Source organism: Pelodiscus sinensis, chromosome 11 (assembly GCF_049634645.1).
Source record: "Pelodiscus sinensis isolate JC-2024 chromosome 11, ASM4963464v1, whole genome shotgun sequence".
In the NCBI taxonomy this organism is placed as follows: domain Eukaryota; kingdom Metazoa; phylum Chordata; order Testudines; family Trionychidae; genus Pelodiscus; species Pelodiscus sinensis.
Window position 1 is genome coordinate 8,153,928 of NC_134721.1, and position 18,737 is coordinate 8,172,664.

The 18,737-nt window shown below is 43.3% G+C and overlaps 1 protein-coding gene across 2 annotated transcripts in view; it reads right to left on the reverse strand.

The window, feature by feature from the left end:
* Positions 1 to 18,737, reverse strand: part of TAFA4 (TAFA chemokine like family member 4) — a 163,923-nt gene that overhangs the window by 19,380 nt on the left and 125,806 nt on the right. The gene's annotated exons all lie outside the window — the stretch shown is intronic.

The following is an 18,737-nucleotide window of genomic DNA, read 5'->3' on the forward strand; positions in this document are numbered from 1 at the left end:
GCTATATTTGTCAATATCATAGAATCATAGAACACTAGAACTGGAAGGGATCTCGAGAGGTCATCGAGTCCAGTCCCCTGCCCTCACGGCAGAACCAAGCACTGTCTAGACCATCCCTGATAGACATTTATCTAACCTATTCTTAAATATCACCAGAGATGGAGATTCCACAACCTTACTAGGCATTTTATTCCACTGTTTAACCACCCTGACAGTTAGGAAGTTTTTCCTAATGTCCAACTTAAACTTCCCTTGCTGCAGTTTAATCCCATTGCAATTTTTCTCCCTCCTCCTTGTAACACCCTTTTAGGCACTTGAAAACCACTATCATGTCCCCTTTCAGTCTTCTCTTTTCCAAACTAAACAAACCCAATTCTTTCAGTCTTTCCTCATAGCTCATCTTCTCTAGACCTTTAATCATTCTTGTTGCTCTTCTCTGGACCTTCTCCAATTTCTAGACATCTTTCTTGAAATGTGGTGCCCTGAACTGGACACAGTACTCCAACTGAGGCCTAATCAGCTCAGAGTAGAGCAGAAGAATGACTTCTCATGTCTTGCTCACAACACTCCTGTTAATGCAGCCCACAATCATGTTTGCTTTTTTTAGCAACAGCGTTACACTGTTGACTCATATTTAACTTGTGGTCCGCTATGATCCCTAGAATCCTTTTTGCAGTACTCCTTCCTAGACAGTCGCTTCCCATTCTGTATGTGTGAGACTGATTGTTTCTTCCTAAGTGGAGTACTTTGCATTTGTCCTTATTAAACTTCTTCCTATTTACCTCAGACCATTTCTTCAGTTTGTCCAGATCATGTTGAATTATGACCCTATCCTCCAAAGCACTTGCAACCCCTCCCAATATAAGAGAGTTCGTATAGTGTGAGGGTTGCAACTGTACACATCGGGATTCCCAATAACATAATGATTTACATAATACTGGGCCTGATCTTGGGGCAAGTACTTGTCAATCCTCAAAGCAAGGATTCTTAAGTAATCAATATAATTAATGCATTCTCTAAAAATCAGGCAACACTATGTATGTTAGCACATGTGAGCTTGTCTACCCAGTGCAGTAATAGCACACCATCCAGTGTTTTGTTAATAGGAAATAGAAAACTTTTTTGTATACACCATCCGGGTCTACACATACCAGTCAGAGTGCAACACATGGGTGTGAAATAGAAGTCACATCCTACTGCTGAGTATTACTGCAATGTGTAACCAAACCTCACTAGTTCATGTCCGCTGAACCCATATCTTGGGATAGACAGAATAGTGGTTCCAGAATACCAATATGGAGGTGGGTGCTTTATCACCATATCCAACTACCTCATCCAGATAATCAGGTGTCAGAATGGCTGTAAGAATGGCTAATGATCTTCTCAGTATCCAGAGGACAGTCATCCCATGCAGGATGTGCAGGGTCTGGGAAGAATTCTGACAATTATTTCCTGTGACCGCACCAATCTGGTCCGAACTTTTAATTAATTGGATTTGCAAGGAAGTCCTCAACTCAGCCAGAGCTGATGAGTCCAAAAAGCTGATAACAAAGCTGGGAGCAAATTCCACAAGCAGATGATGCTCACCTCAATGTAATACAATTAACAAATAAGAGCAGCAGCAAAGGATAATATCACACATAATTGCTATGAAAACTAGATGGGTTTATGAAGGGGATGGTTTGATGAGATAACATGATCTTGGTAACTAATTGACCATTCGTTATCAGTGGGAAATAGGTCAATGGAGGGATGATAGGAGTTACTATAGAGAACTTTTTGGGTGTCTGGCTGGTGAGTCTTGCCCACATGCTCAGGGTTTAGCTGATCACCATATTTGGGGTCGGGAAGGAATTTTCCTCCAGGGTAGATTGGCAGAGGCCCTGGAGGTTTTTCGCCTTCCTCTGTAGCATGGGGTACAGATCACAACTAGAGGATTCTCTGCATCTTGGGGTCTTCAAAGTATTTGAAGGCTTCAATATCTGAGATATAGGTGAGAGGATTATTCTAGGAGGGGTGGGTGAGATTTTGTGGCCTGCACTTTGCAGGGGGTCAGACTAGATGATCATAATGGTCCCTTCTGACCTTAAAGTCTATGAGTCTATGAGTCTATGAAAAGTGATTGGAATCTATCTGCTGAGTGCAGGACACTAAACGTGGATGCACACACTAGGCTGAAAATGGTTCTGTCAGTGAGGAAGAAAATATAATGGCTCAGACCTTTGAGCTACAATAGCTCTATCAGACCATACCTACACTAGGAAACTATTTCAAAATTAGCACATTTGACTTAACTCCCAATTTCACAAATTCAATCTAGTGTGTCCACAATACGGGAAAGCCTTGAAATTAGTCTGAAACAGGCTCCGTTAATGTGGACACACTATCTCGCACTTAGAGCCCCGGGAAGCATTGGGGAGTAATTAGTTCAAATTACTCTGGGGAGTAGTTATTTCAAAATAGCAACACCGGAGTATCCACACCACTATTGTTTCAAAATAACTCTCTCAGAATTAGTGTTACTCTTGATAAAAATCAGTACAGATTTCTAAATCCATGTCTCATTGGTATTGTGGATGCTCCACTTACAAATTTGATAGGGGGGGGGAGGGTTATTTTGAAATAAAGTCCTAATATAGACCAGGGATCAAAGATTCACAAAGAGAACAAAGACACAGGAGGGCAACACCACCTGAGGGCGCCAGAGAACATGTGAGTAATTAACTAAGAATCTACTTTAAGTTGCACCCTGTCACTCTGACAATAGACTACATTATTACACTATACTAGAAGATTTACCTGGCATTGCTCAGGTCCTTAATTCAATTGATTTTTGTTTGTGGAAAATAAAATGAAAATGTCCATACTTCCTTTAAATCATTGCTCTGGGCTGGGGCTGAGGATGAGGGGTTCAGTCTGCAGGCTGCCCCAGGGAGAGAGGACTATCCCAGACCTCTCTCACCGCAGCAGCTTGAAGCCAGGTGAAAAGGACCTCTACATTGACACTGCAGCTACAGCAGGCACAGCCAGGGGAGGGATGCATGTCCTCTGGCTAGGACAGGTCCAGGTTTATCTGGTCTCTGTGCTCCCCAGCCAGAGAGAGGAATACAGCAAACTGTGCACTTCCCCTTTGCTTCCTGATGAAGGGGAACAGCCAGCAATATTCCCTTACGAATCCAGATGGGGGGAGGGCTTCACACCCCCTGCCTTCCCTAAAGGGCACCTGGAGGGTAGGAGGCTTGGGATTGGAGCAGTCTCCGATGAGGGAGGGAGGCACATCCCCTGCCAGCCCCTTTCAACTGCCTGGTGATTCTGTCTCTTTTCTGTACGGTTTTATGAAAAAGCAATCCCATTCCAGGCACATCCCATTTTCCTGGCACAACCAAACTCTGAAATATATAACAGATGAAGCAGGCTACACCAGTGTTTCTCAACTTTTTTTTTAATAAAGTACCCCTTTTTAAAAAAAAAATATGATAATACCCCCAGTACTTACAGTTTTTAGACACACAACCATTTTTTCTACCATTGTAACACATTTGTTTAAATCACTTAATCATAGCTGGGCAGGTGATGAAATTTTTGGGTTTAAAAAGTACAAAAATAATAAAGCACTGTAGAACTTAAAACAAAAACTCAGTTTTCTCCAAATTTCAGTTGTGTTGACGTGCTCCCCAGGCTTCTCTCAAGTACCCCTAAGGGCACTCATACCACTGGTTGAGAAACACTGGTCTACACTATAATACACTATAATACCTTAATAGTGCGCATTCCATAATTTTCTGTTCTTCACACAATTTGTCTCAAATAAACTGTGCTTTTTAGTTTTTGCAAAAGTAACTGTGACTTTTTAATATTTCAGGCAAGAACAGATATATTTTGCTACAAAAGCTGCCAACTTCTGCATGCATTCCTAATTTAACATTAGCACTAGCAGTGGGATTAATCAAATCACAGAAAACAAAGTAGAAGAGATAGAGCCACAATTTAAAATAATCCAGTGTGGATTGCAAAATAAAATATGTCTACACACAATTTAGTTCCCTTACACTATATTACTATGCACACAAAACACAGAACTTAATGCTTAGCAAGATGCCTTATTATAAAGAGATGCACTAAAATAGCAGTTTACTTCATCCTCATCCAACTCCTCTGATGAAGTGGGTTTTACCCATGAAAGTTTATGATAGAATATATTTATTAGTCTCTAAAGTGCCATAGGACTACTCATTGTTTTGAAAGTTACAGACTAACATGGCTACCTCCAGAGACAGTTTACTTCATGCAAAGGATAAACAATTTTTCAATAGTTAAAAAGTTTTTTTCCTGCTGCTGCAACCGTCAAATTAGGTTAACTAACAGCAAGTTGACACTTCAAGATTCAGTTGCTGAAATGCTGATTAAATTATTTCTCTTCCAAGGTATCCTTCCAGTCTAGATGGCATTTAGAGGCATCTGTGGACTAAAAAATACCTTTTTGGAATAACAGTTTGACTTCAGATACTCTCTGTTCAGCTCATCAGAGTTATAAATGAACACATGGTTCTTGTGTCCACGTGTTTGCATCTGTTCCAGATGACTGATTATTGATTAATTCGAATGAAACTTAGCTGCACGTCATGGCACTTAAGAGATCGTTTTCAGTCTGAGCTTATTACCATCTGATCAGTTTGTTTTATCTCTTTGCTACTTGCCAAAATTCTGATGTGTTTTGCATGCTACATGTATTTAGGTAAACATGTGGTTCTAATTACAAAGTTGTCTCTCTAACAGAGAACAGATTCTCTCTGTTAACATCCCAGTCTCCACATACGTATACAATTATTTTTCTTTTATTGTTCCACCCAGCTTTTTGTACTGAGAGCAGCCATTATAATTAATTGTTCATGAAATGTTTTGAGATCAACCCAAACTGGGCATCACTGCATGTGAGGCAATTTTCATTTGTTTTCTCAACCTACATCCTCCCCTCTGCTCATTTCCAACACCTGACTGAATGCCCCTTTCAAAAGAAGTATTTCAAGAATAAATCTCCACTGCCACATAGTACCTGATTACGAAGGGTATCTGATTCACCCCTGAGCCACCACAGTTTTATGTTTGTGGATTTTAAATGGCGTAAAAACAAAATAAATATGACAGTGAATCAGGCCTGTAATTTTCAGAAGTACCCTCTTCCATAAAAAGCTAGCACAACCACTAGTTGAAAGCACCAGGGAGTAAATCAGACGTTGGACCTGCAAGTTCATAAATAGCCTGAATATTTCAACTTTAGCTCATTTCTAGTTGTGATGCTTTTCCAATGATATTCCAATTTATTTCTCTGGTTCCTTCTCTGTGTTCATGCCTTTCTTAGAATAAGTGAAACCCTTTCTTGCTATTCTGAATATATTTTGTTCTATTTGACGTCGTAAACCATCTATTCTTTTCTGTAGCATAGAACCAATTTGTATGTCAATTTATGCCAGGATTCTCTTGCGCCCGTACAGTCTATTTTGTAGCACCGTATTTCTTAGCTCTCTGGGAACATTTATTCATTTGATAAATGATTCTTGTATTACTGTAATAGTTTCAGCCTAGATGTTAGATTGAACTCTTCTTCACATAAATAGTTACTTAACTTTTGCTGCACCTATCATTATTTGAATCATGGAGTGATTCAACATATCTCCCCTTCTTATCAACTTGAAGAGTTGTTTTGGGGTTTTTTGGCAAACAGAATCATAAAAAGATAAGGTCAAATATACTTAGACCTTTTCTGACAGGGGTTTCTCTCACCTGTTCTTAAAAACTTCCAATGATGGGGAATTCTCAATGACTCATCGAAGTCTATTCCAGACCTTAACAATCCTTTTAGATAGAAAGCATTTTCTAATATTTAACGTAGTTCTCCTTTGCTGCAGATTATGCTGATAACTTCTTGTCCTACCATTGGTGGACATAGAAAATGACCGACCACTCTCTTCTCTAACTATACCAATCTCATATACTACCAATATCTTGACAGAATAGAAGACTACTTCAGAGGAGACTTCCATCCACCAACTGTGAACTGCCCTACCAGGAATAAATCCGCTGACGCATCTCCATGGGAAAGTAATGGTAGATTCCATTACAGGCAGTCCCCGGGTTACGTACAAGATAGGGACTATAGGTTTGTTCTTAAGTTGAATTTGTATGTAAGTCGGAACTGGCTCCAGATTCAGCTGCTGCTGAAACTGATCAGCGGCTGACTACAGGAAGCCCTAGGCAGAGTTGCTCTGCCCCCGGCTTCCTGGAATCAGCCGCTGATCAGTTTCAGCAGCGGCTGAATCTGGACTCCTGGGACAGAACAGCTGGGGCACTGCCGGGTAGGTCCCTGCAGGACCAACCCGGCAGCACCCCAGCTGCTCTACCCCAGGCGTCCCGCAACAAAAGCCTGGTCTGCTGGGGGGGGGGAGGGGCGCACTAGCTGCACCCCCTCCCCTCCAGCAGACCAGGGAGACCCGAGCAAAGCCGCGGAGGCGCAGAGGTCCCGCTGCCTCTGCGGCTTTGCTCCTGTCTCCCTGCTGTGCTGGGGGAATCCCCCCCAGCACAGCAGGGAGACCCGAGCAAAGCCGAACTGGCGGCGGGGTCCCCCGCAGGGAGACCCGAGCAAAGCCGCACAGGCGGCAGGGTCCCCCGCCTCTGTGGCTTTGCTCCTGTCTCCCTGCTGTGCTGGGGAGTCCCCCCCAGCACACCAGGGAGACCCGGAGCAGCTTTTCTTGCCCCGGAGGACGTGGTGGCGGGACCGCTGCGCTCTGGGCGGTCCCGCCGCCCGCGAGCTCCAGGGCGAGAAAAGCCCCGTTCGTAAGTGCGGATCCGACATAAGTCGGATCCACATAAGTCGGGGACTGCCTGTACTAGTAAACAGTACATTGCCTGGGTAAGAGATTGTTTGGTTTTTGATGATTTACCTAGAGATACTTTTTTACCACAGTTAGGAAAGGTAGCTTTACTGCAGACAAGTATTATTAATACTTTATCCTCTTGACAGTGGCTTTCAGCCTAGCCTTAAGTGCTTACTCAAAAATGTTTATTTCTACAAAAATTGAAGAAAACTAAATGTCATCGTGATCACTTTCAATTTAAGTGTTTACCACTTGTTCATAGCACAAGGAGTTGACCTTTACTAAACCAAATTTTCTGTGGCTCTGATCACATCTTACAGATGCAACATTAGGCAGTTATGTAGACTCTCTCTCTTTTTTTTTAATTCACTGATTATTTTTAAAAAAATTCTTTCAGATGCTGTGCTCTGTTCGGCATTTGGCAGCTTAATTTATCTACAGTACTGTTTCTCAAAGCATGTGGCTGGCCTGTCTTTGGAGGCTTAAAAAAACCCAGAGAAAATGAGGATTGTGGAGGACGAAATAGTCTTGCTTCTCCAGACTTGCAAAAAACAAAATAAAATCTAGCCAATAGCATTTAGTACTAAAATCTCTCTGGATATACAATACATGTACACATAGATGGTTCCTTATTTTCTGCACTCAAGGTGCAATGACCTCAGTGAGAAAAAGGTGTAAAGAGTGGGCTATTGTGAATGCAAAATAAAAATACATGGACTCAATGCCTTATTTTAAAGACCTCTTCTTCCCCTTCACCATTTTTAAGAACAGTTCTGTCAGGGAATACCAGCGGTCTTTTCTGTGCATGATGGGAAAATGCAATGGAAAAATCCCACTCTATATTAAACATTACATTTCACCTTTCCACCCTTCATTCTGGAGAGGTACTTTGACTTCTGCTACAGGTTGACCCTCTCTAATCTGGCACTTTCTGATTTGGCAACACCCATAGTCTGGCATGATTTTAGTTAATCAGGTGGCCATGTATCATGGGTGTAGCCAAGTTTCCCACAGTCCCATAAAGTTTGTTACAGCCACCAGTCCTGGCTCTCAGGGTTCTGTGCTGTGATTTAGCTCTAATTTCCTCCCTAGATGTCTTCTAAAACCCCAGCAAGCAGTGGAAGTGTTGGTAATGCTGTCTGACAATATTGACCTCCTGTGGTTCTGCAAATTCTCTGGTTCAGCACCAGTCTGGTCCCAAGGGTGCTGGACTAGAGAGGTTCAACCTGTACTAGCAACATTGTAGCTTCCCTGGGTGATAAGACTGTAAAAGTGCAAAGCATTTCACAAGTAGCAATTAAGTCTCACACCACGGCATGTATGACTAGACCTATTTTACAAATGAAGTTGGATAAAATGAATGATGATTCAATTTAAGGCTTGATTTCTTACATTCAAGTCACTTAAGGCTTTCAGTCCAATGAATTCCCAGGGTGTAATTAATCTTGCGTTCCCTTCTCTAGCACATGGTTAGCTGCCAATAATCTTTAAACCAACTTTCAAGTTTCCAGGCATATTCCACATGAAGGTGTTGTCCAGTTAGTCCCAGGATGGTATTTAACTGGTGCTGTTCCATTACGGCACTCAGCTTCCCTTGATCCCCAGGGTGTGAACGTGGATGGATTGACCGTGCACGGATCTCTACATTTCATGGGCTCGGTAAAATGAAGCTCCATGCCTGACAAAACCAATCCAATGTACGGGTAAGCCTATAGAATTTCTGTGCCCTTTGGCGGGGGGGGGGGGGGGCAGCTCTACACTCCTAGAAGGGGTGGGGCCTTGGGTAGAAGGGGCTGGGCTAGGGCTAGCCTTCCCTCGCCTGTCCTTCAATTCCACCTGGAGCACACCACCCAGGGCCCCAGCGTTGATTTAAAAGGGTCTGAGGCTCCAGCCACTGCCACAGTATCCACAGCAGGGATCCCTGGACCCTTGTGATTCGCCAGGCCCTAGGGCAATTGTCCTCACTGGCCCAGTACACATCGGTATTTAGAGCTCAGTTGACTAAAGAGACAAAGGACCAATGCCAAGGTACACGCAGGGGTCCTAATGTACGGCTCAGCAGCAGCAGACACTACTCCAGCCTATGGGCATGGGTAGGTGCTGTGGAGAGGATGCACTGTGACATTTCATTTCTGTCCCCACGTTTGTGTCCCACACCAAGCTTCACTTCTTCCTTTACACAGCCAGTGTGGCTTCCACGCTCATTAACCAGCTAAGTGCCCGTTTTCCATCAACCTTCCTTTTGTGCCTAACTCGACAGCGATAATATTTTCTAGAGTAGGCAGGTCAACGCAAAATGTGCATGTCCCATCACCTGGGTGCATAACGCAGTTTTTGTAGAGCCTTGCGCAGACACAAAAATGTGGACCCACATCCAAGCCACACCCACCAGGCTCAACTCATCATCCGATCTACAAGCCACAATCCAGATTTTACTTGCACCAGCACAGCAAACCATCAGGACGGGTGGGAAGAGGGAGCAGGGATGAGTAAGGAGGGGGCACGGTTGTGCATGGAAGAGGCAGGCAATATGAAAACAGGGCCTGGGGGTAAGGGGCAGCAGGGATCCGGGGCCAGGCCTCCACAAGTCAGTGCTCACCATGCGGGGGGCGAGGGAGGACCAAGGGAGAAGCACTTGGCTCCTCCTGCAGGAAGATTTAGGATGGAGCTTGTTGCATCCTTTCTCTGCCAGCAGTGCAGGGGCCTGCCCTGGTGACTGTCCACTCCCCCGCCTGGCAGCTGAAGGGAGGGAGGAGAGAGGAGATATCTGCTCCACTATCCACAGATCTGAAGTGGATATCCACAGATATGCAGAGCTCCACATATTTATGCGCACTTACCCAATGAGCACAAAGCAGAGGCCTCACCAAAACATTGGTCCTAAATGTCATCAGATTTATTTGAATGTATTTTTAAGCCTTACTCATTAGTTCGCTACCTTGTACTCTATTTTAACATACACTGCTTCTGCAGACAGACTGCTGTTTCAGCCTGACCTTCTGTGATATTCTTTAACATCTCTCCAAGCTATTTTCATATGTAAATACTGAGATCTGACTCTACTCTAAATGCCGTCTAACCCTTCTGCCAGGCCGAGTTAATAGCAGCAAGGGCCAGGTTCAGTATCTAGGGGTCTCCTCCCAACAAGGTAATGCAACATCGGCTCAAGCCCCCACCCAGTGACCTGGGAAATCTTACATACACCTCTGCGTGCCTCAAAGAGGCAATTCTTTCCCTCTCGCAAGCACAGAGCCTCAGTATAGCAGCAAACCTTTAATAACATGAGGTAACCAACAGCAGCATTAACTTGGGAAAACACCACAACTTGGATTCATAGACCAAACATGAGCAAAGACCCACCCCCCAGCCACGAATCACCCAAAGTCCCAAAAGTCCTACACCCCAAGAGTCTCTTGAGTCCAGCAATCCAAAAATCACCCAAAGTCCCAAAGTCCAACACCCCAAAAGTCTCTGCCCCTGGTCAGTGCCGCCCCAGGGCTCAAAAGTTCACCCGGTAGGGTTTTACTATCCCAACCTGGAGGGGGCGGGGATTGATACACCTTACATGGTCTGCCGATGGCTCCGCCTCTCCGTAGGGTTCTGCTGCCGCCGTCAACGTGAGTCACTCCACCACACTCCACCTGCTGTCCAGTGAGGTGCCTCAGCTGTCCCACGAACTGTCCGGCTCTGCCAGCCGTCTCGGTCCACATCCCTGGCCGCCAGCTAGTTGCTGCTGACGCTCCTACTGGCCGCAGGTCGCCCACGCCAGCCGTTCTGCTGGCTGCCTGCACCTGCCAGTCGTCCCCGCAAACCGCTCTGCTGTCCACCTGCACCCGCCAGTCGTCCCTGCAAACCACTCGGCTGTCCACCTGCACTTGCTGGTTGTCCCTGCAAGCTGCTCTGCTAGTAGCTCAGCAGCATAGCACCAGGCTCCCCACAGCAATAGTGATTTCAGCTCTTCCGCAGTATAGCGCCAGGCTCCCCTCAGCAACAGTGATTTTAGCTCTTCAGCAAGTTCAGCTCATAATAGAGGAGCCTCAGTGCTAGTGCTCCACTGGCCCACAGTGAAGTCAACTCAGCAGCTCACAACTAGACTCCTAATGGAATCCAAATTAGTTCTGATATTCCACAGTGGAGAGAGGAGGGCGTGCAATAGGTGTTGTTTAAGCCCTCAGATAGGGCCCCACCACCAGGTACAAAGACCTGTCCCCAGCCTCTCTCAACTTGTCTGGGTTTGGAACCTATGCCCCTTGTCTAGTGAGTACTACTTAGTTTATGGAGACTCCCTCTGTCATAAACAGTTCCACCATTCCATTGTCCTTGACTCACATAATCAGGGTAACAACACTTTTATCCCCCCTGCCTCAATAACAGAGAGACTGGGGATCCCACAGTGGCCAAAGTGACCATTTGGGCTGCTGTGAGCACATATTAGACGGGGTTGGTGTGTCTATGCAAATGAGATCAGCCCCTGACGTCCCTTTGCACCACTAGCCACAGTTCACCACCAGATGTCAGGGTAGAGCTTATCCTGACCCTGCTTACAACCGTAATGATGAGGTTTTAGAAAATCTATTTCATGGCCTACTCGCATCAAAAGCAATACCACACAGTACTTTACAACAAAGGTCACTTAGGAGCCAACTTATAGCTTCTCATTGAAGTAAATGGTAGCCCACTGAAGTCAATAGGGGCTGGATCAGAAATTCATATGGTGTAAAGTTAATGAAACAAAGGACAGACCAAATTAAAAAAAATCCCATCCAGGAATCACTATAATTTTCAAATTGGCTGAAAAGTCAAGACAGACTCATTGCTGCTAACAGCCATGCCAGTGACAAGAATGTCAATTCCAGTCAGCAGCTGCCAGGACTCTCAGAGTCTGTGGTACTAGGACCAATAACCCCCCAACTCCCAGGTCACCTCAGGAATTAGTAGCCAGTTGGTCCATACCCCAGAAGCCCTGGGGACCTGGTCCTGGGGCAGGCCACATGGTAAGGTTGCCAGGGCAACCACAGGCCTTCGCAACCCACCCCAGAACTCTACGGTCCTAGTTCCACAGTAGGGAACCAGAAAACTCTGGGAGACCTGGCACGGGAGAGCTGTCCCAGAGCCCTGGTGGACCTCACTTAGTGTAAGCAGGCCCCAGTGGCCAAGGACATGGAGAGAGAGAAGCTGCATAAAAAGAGATCAAGAAATAATTGTTCCAGCAGCTATGGCTACAGATATATAGAAGTAAGAGAAGCACACAGGGAGAAAACTAACAAAATACAAGGAGGGACTGAACAAAATAGGCTGGGTACATGTGAACAAGGAACCATCTGTACATGAAGTGAGCCTGAAAATCATAGAACTGGAAGGGACCTTGAGAGGTCAACGAGTCCAGTCCCCTGCCCTTACAGCAGGACCAAGCACTGTCTTATCAGGGATACTCAACATACGGCCTGTGGGCTACATGCGGCCCACAGCCCGTTCATTTGCGGCTCGCAGTGCAGTTTGAGTTTACGCGGGGCTCAACACACAGCCCGCAGATGAGAACCAAAACAAAAAAGTAGTCAATATAATAGTCTTCTGTTGATATGTGTTTTAGTAGTTAAATTCCTGGACTGTCACTGCTCATTAAAAGTGCTGTCGTATGGGTGGAAACCGGGTAAATACTGCATTTTATTAATATCAGCAGAACTAACTTAAATGCAGCCTGTGTGTTGTGCAGTCTTGCCTTAATCTTTGTGTTCACTGTGAATTGTGAAATAAGCTATTTGCATATAGAATCATAGAATCATAGGACTGGAAGGGACCTCGAGAGGTCATCGAGTCCAGCCCCCCGCCCTCAAGGCAGGACCAAGCTCCGTCTACACCATCCCTGACAGATGTCTATCTAACCTGTTCTTAAATATCTCCAGAGAGGGAGATTCCACCACCTCCCTTGGCAATTTATTCCAATATTTGACCACCCTGACAGTTAGGAATTTTTTCCTAATGTCCAATCTAAACCTCCCTTGCTGCACTTTAAGCCCATTACTCCTTGTCCTGTCCTCAGAAACCAAGAGGAACAAATTTTCTCCTTCCTCCTTGTGACACCCTTTTAGATATTTGAAAACCGCTATCATGTCCCCCCTTAATCTTCTTTTTTCCAAACTAAACAAGCCCAGTTCATGAAGCCTGGCTTCATAGGTTATGTTCTCTAAACCTTTAATCATTCTTGTCGCTCTTCTCTGTACCCTTTCCAATTTCTCCACCTTTTTTGAAATGTGGCGCCCAGAACTGGACACAGTACTCCAGCTTTGGCCTAACTAGTGCAGAGTAGAGCGGCAGAATGACTTCACGAGTTTTGCTTACAACACACCTGTTGATACAACCTAGAATCATTTTTGCTTTTTTTGCAACAGCATCACACTGTTGACTCATATTCAACTTGTGGTCCACTATGACCCCTAGATCCCTTTCCGCCATGCTCCTTCCTAGACAGTCGCTTCCCATCTTGTACGTATGGAACTGATTGTTCCTTCCTAAGTGGAGCACTTTGCATTTCTCTTTATTAAACCTCATCCTGTTTACCTCTGACCATTTCTCTAACTTGCTAAGGTCATTTTGAATTATGTCCCTATCCTCCAAAGAAGTTGCAACCCCACCCAGTTTGGTATCATCTGCCAACTTAATAAGCGTACTCTCTATCCCAATATATACATCATTGATGAAGATATTGAACAGTACGGGTCCCAAAACAGACCCTTGTGGAACTCCACTTGTTATCCCTTTCCAGCAGGATTTAGCACCGTTAACAACAACTCTCTGACTACGGTTATCCAGCCAATTATGCACCCACCTTATCATGGCCCTGTCTAAGTTATATTTGCCTAGTTTATCAATAAGAATATCATGCGAGACCGTATCAAATGCCTTACTAAAGTCTAGGTATATGACATCCACCACTTCTCCCTTATCCATAAGGCTCGTTATCCTATCAAAGAAAGCTATCAGATTAGTTTGGCATGACTTGTTCTTCACAAACCCATGCTGGCTATTCCCTATCACTTTATTACCTTCCAAGTGTTTGCATATGATTTCCTTAATTACCTGCTCCATTATCTTCCCTGGGACAGACGTTAAACTGACCGGTCTGTAGTTTCCTGGGCTGTTCTTATTCCCCTTTTTATAGAAGGGCACAATATTTGTCCTTTTCTAGTCTTCTGGAATCTCCCGTGTCTTCCATGATTTTTCAAAGATCATAGCTAAAGGCTCAGATACCTCCTCTATCAGCTCCTTGAGTATGCTGGGATGCATTTCATCAGGACCTGGTGACTTGCTGACATCTAACTTTCCTAAGTGATTTTTAACTTGTTCTTTGTGTATCCTATCTTCTAAACTTATCCTCTCTCTGCTTGCATTTACTACGTTAGGCACACCTCCAGACTTCTCGGTGAAGACCAAAACAAAGAAGTCATTGAGCATATATATGCAAGCACACTTAAGTTGCGGCCCTTGGCATGTGCTATGAGTATCATTGTGGCCCCCTGGGCTTCGAAAGTTGAGTAGCCCTGGCCTAGATCATCCCCAGTACATATCTATCTAACCTGCTCTTGAATATCTCCATAGATGGAGATTCCACAACCACTCGAGGCAATTTATTCCAGTGTTTAACCACCCTGATAGTTAGGAAGTTTTTCCTAATGTCCAACCTAAACCTCCCTTGTTGCAATTTAACCTCCCATTGCTATTTGTCCTGTCATCAGAGGCCAAGGAGAACAATTTTTCTCCCTCCTTCCTGTAACACCGTTTTAGATACTTGAAAACCACTATCATGTCCTCCCCTTCAGTCTTCTCTTTTCTAAAACTAAACAAACCCAATTCTTTCAGCCTTCCTTCATAGGTCATGTTTTCTAGACCTTTAATCATTCTTGTTGCTCTTCTCTGGACCCTCTCCAATTCCTCCACATCTTTCTTGAAATGCGGTATCCAGAACTGGACACAATACTTCAACTGAGGCCTAACCAGCGCAGAATAAAGCGGAAGAATGACTTCTTGTGTCTTGATCACAGCACTCCTGTTAAGGATCCCAGAATCATGTTTGCTTTTTTTGCGATAGTGTCACACTGTTGACTCATGTTTAACTTGTGGTACACTACGACCCCTAAATCTCTTTCAGCAGTACTCCTTCCTAGACAGTCACTTCCCATTCTGTATGTGTGAGACTGATTGTTCCTCCCTAAGTGGAGCACTTTGCATTTGTCCTGATTAAACTTCATCCTATTTACATCAGACCATACTTCTAGTTTGTCTGGATCATTTTGAATTTTGACCCTATCCTCCAATGCAGTTGCAACCCCTCCCAGCTTGGTATCATCTGCAAATTTAATAATCCGTCTCTCTATGCCATCATCTAACGTACTGATGAAGATATTTAACAGAACTGGTCCCAAAATAGACCGTTATGTCCTTCCAGCATGATTGTGCACCATTAAAAACCACTCTCTGAGTATGGTTATTCAGCCAGTTATTCACCCACCTTATAGTAGCACCTTAAAATAGCAAGGCCAATCATGAAGTTCTGATGCCAAATGCAGGATGTATGTGTCCATATGGAGCTTCATTTGTAAATAAAACAACTGTATCTGTACTCTTTGGATGTATGGTATGCTCTGTACCTCCCTGCCCTTCACGTGAGGCTGATCAACTCTGTGTAGTTTGATTGCGTGCCAATAATTAAATCTGATGACGAGTCGGAATCAAGTTCTTGGGAACCAAGAAGTTAAGATCCGAGAGAAATCCCAACACCAGAGAAACAGAAACTCTGGGATCCCTGGTCTCAGGCTAGTCCATATGCAGGCCTGCACCAGAGCTACAGACCCTGGAAGCCTGGGGTTTTGCCCTGGGGCAGTCCATGCACAATTATGTCCCTTACAAAGACCTGTAAGTGTAGACTGGGACTTGAACTGGGGTCTCTTCCTGGCTCCAACACGGTTTTGCTGGGACACCCTGGACAAGTCACTTCACCTCCCTGCATCTCAGCATGCCCCTCTGTAAAATGTGGATACCAATGCTGCCTATACCTTTGTACAGCACTTTGAAATCTATAGACGAAAAGTGCTAGATAAGAGATAGATATTAGCACCATTTGAGATATTTTTTATCAAGGGCATCCTATTCTTCCTCAATGATTTTTTCATTATAGCATCATAATTTTTTTCCTGAACTCATACCATCTATAGAACTCTTGTTTACATAGCGGTACATCAGTTCATGTGAGCAGCGGCGTTGAAATGAATAGGACTACTCACATGAGTAAATATTCATCAGGCTGAACAAGGATTGCATGTTCTGGCATTACTTGGACCAGAACCCCATTGTGAAATTATGTCTTAAGTCTTTTGTATTTCACTTTTTTCCTATTACAGCTGTGCAGACTTCTAAGGCATGCAGGGCTAGGAAGGACTGGCTTTTTAGTATTATTATTGTGTGCACTTGAAGTGCTTGACACAAGGGGAAGTGTGTTGCCCTAATATAAAAAAGTATCAGCTAAGTTTAAAAGAAGATACCTTAAAAAGCCACTCAAAATAACGAGTGCTCTAAAAAACCCTTCATTGCAGTTAGACTATAAACAGTAATATTGTGCTTTCAACAAGTCCATTAACTCTCCTGTAACAAATGTGTGGAATGTGATCCAATTATATTTCTCTGACCTTGGTAAAATCTCTTGAGAAAGACCAACGAACCTCTTACATTGTATTTAAAATAATTAATTATACGAATCAGGCCATGTTGAATATTATCTCTTTCTTGTTTTTGCACTGTTGAGGCTTACAGAAGTCTCTCTCTCTCTCTCTCTCTCTCTCTTTCCTCTCTCTCTCTCTCTCTCTCTATATATATATAGTGAAAAATCCAATTTTGAGGCTATGAACAGATAGTTATGAGTTCTGTGCAACAGAGAGGAATAAAATGTCATTGAGTCTAGATCTAAATGCTTACAAAAGGACATAAAGTATATTAAAACATCACCCTAAGGAAAAAATCAAGAGCTTCTGCTTTTATAACTAGATATCTTGCATTCTAAATGTTTTGTCTTATTTAATCTCAAGCACACTTGAAGGAAAAGAAACCATTAAATTGTTTCAGCAAGTGTTTGCTTTGACAAAATAAATTAGGCTTCCTCTACACCATGCACTTCATTCTGTCATGAAAGCACAGAGTGTTACCTTTGTAACACTAAAGTATATTTTAATAAATGTCTAGACTTTACTACCTACCATAAAGAACAGAAAAACTGTTGCATGGTATGTCACATAAAAGGTATAGGCACTGCATGAGATTCAACAAGCAAAATTATTCAGTAAACTGAAAAATTAAGGTAAATTTGTGCCCCTGAATTACAAGATATTTTAGACATCAAGCCAAATCTAATTCGTAAATAAAATATCAGGTTCTCAGAAATAGAAAAACATATAAATAGGTAAAGTAAATACTAAAATCAGACAGTTACATTTATTTGTAGGATTTTTCCTAAAGTGAAACATTATAGAAAGTCAGAGAAACCTAGGATATTTTACATTTATCTTTCATGGGTCATGATTTTGTGTGAGAAGCAATGGAAGATAAGTTTCTTACTTGTGGATTAACAAAAATATAGGACAGTGATTTCTGTGTCAATATTAATTAGTAAGCTACAAAAAATATCTGCTTTATTTCAATTTAAATGTAAATTTCGCAGGCTGTGTGTTAAGATCCTTTTAATTCTAACTGACAAATAAGCTAATGAAGACTTGTATTAGCCATTTCGTACCATAAAAACATCGCGTGGCCAGAAGCAGCAGAATGTGTTAGGAGACAAACAATGAAATATTTAGAGAAATTTGAGTCTTTGGGGGTAGATATTTCAGCTATACAAATTCAGTCTAGCTGGTTGCATTATAAGATCACAACCCAAGAGAAAATTTTGTAGTTTATAACTTTTGATTTTATACCAGTCTGGTGTAGTGTTATAAAAAGTGATATTTACCACCAACAAATGAAAGACTGTAAATCTATGCAATTGTGCCTTTGCATTGGAAAGTTCTTCAAATTAACCCGAATGCAAGGGTGATGGACCACATCAGTTTGTATGATGCTTTTGCATATATCAGGACATCATAGCAGTGCCACCGATGGTTTACGGTATCCAATACAATGGTACATAACAGTTACCAGTGCCCAAGAGCAACCCCCACCCACAGTCCACCGCAGGCAAAGGGCTACTCCAGCCCCAACATGCCTACTGCAAGGCCAGGAGCCGGTAACCCTTCATGGGGCCAGGAGCCACTCCAGCCAGGCTGGAGAGACCTCACACCCACGAGATCCTGCTTATTGGTTAACCAGTTAAATTTAGCATTTAGCTAAAACTGGGATTAGGGTTAAATGGGATTGTACATTGTTAATATATAATCATCTCCTTGGGATTCCTCCCATGTCATCTCATTTGGGTTAGAACACAGGCAAAGCTAAATGGATGTAGGGCAGAGTAGACACATGGAGGTCAAGGGCAAAAGCTCAGTATGAATATAAGGTGCTGGATTACACCAGCCTAGAGGACACTTGACACAACCCGGATGTTTGGTACTAATCTGCTTGCCCATGGCTACCAAGCACTGGAATGATGACCAGTCAGTGGTTTCTTTATGTCCCAGTGATTCCACAGCCATGCTTAGGGTTGCCAGATGGTTTCAACAAAAATACCAGACACACTTGACATTACATCACAATCTACATTACATCTTAGTTAGAAAATACCGGACATTTATATTTTCTCAATTTGTTTCCCAAACAGAAAGCTCAAATACTGGACTATCTAGTTCAAAACCGGACACCTGGCAACCCTGGCCATATTGCTATGTC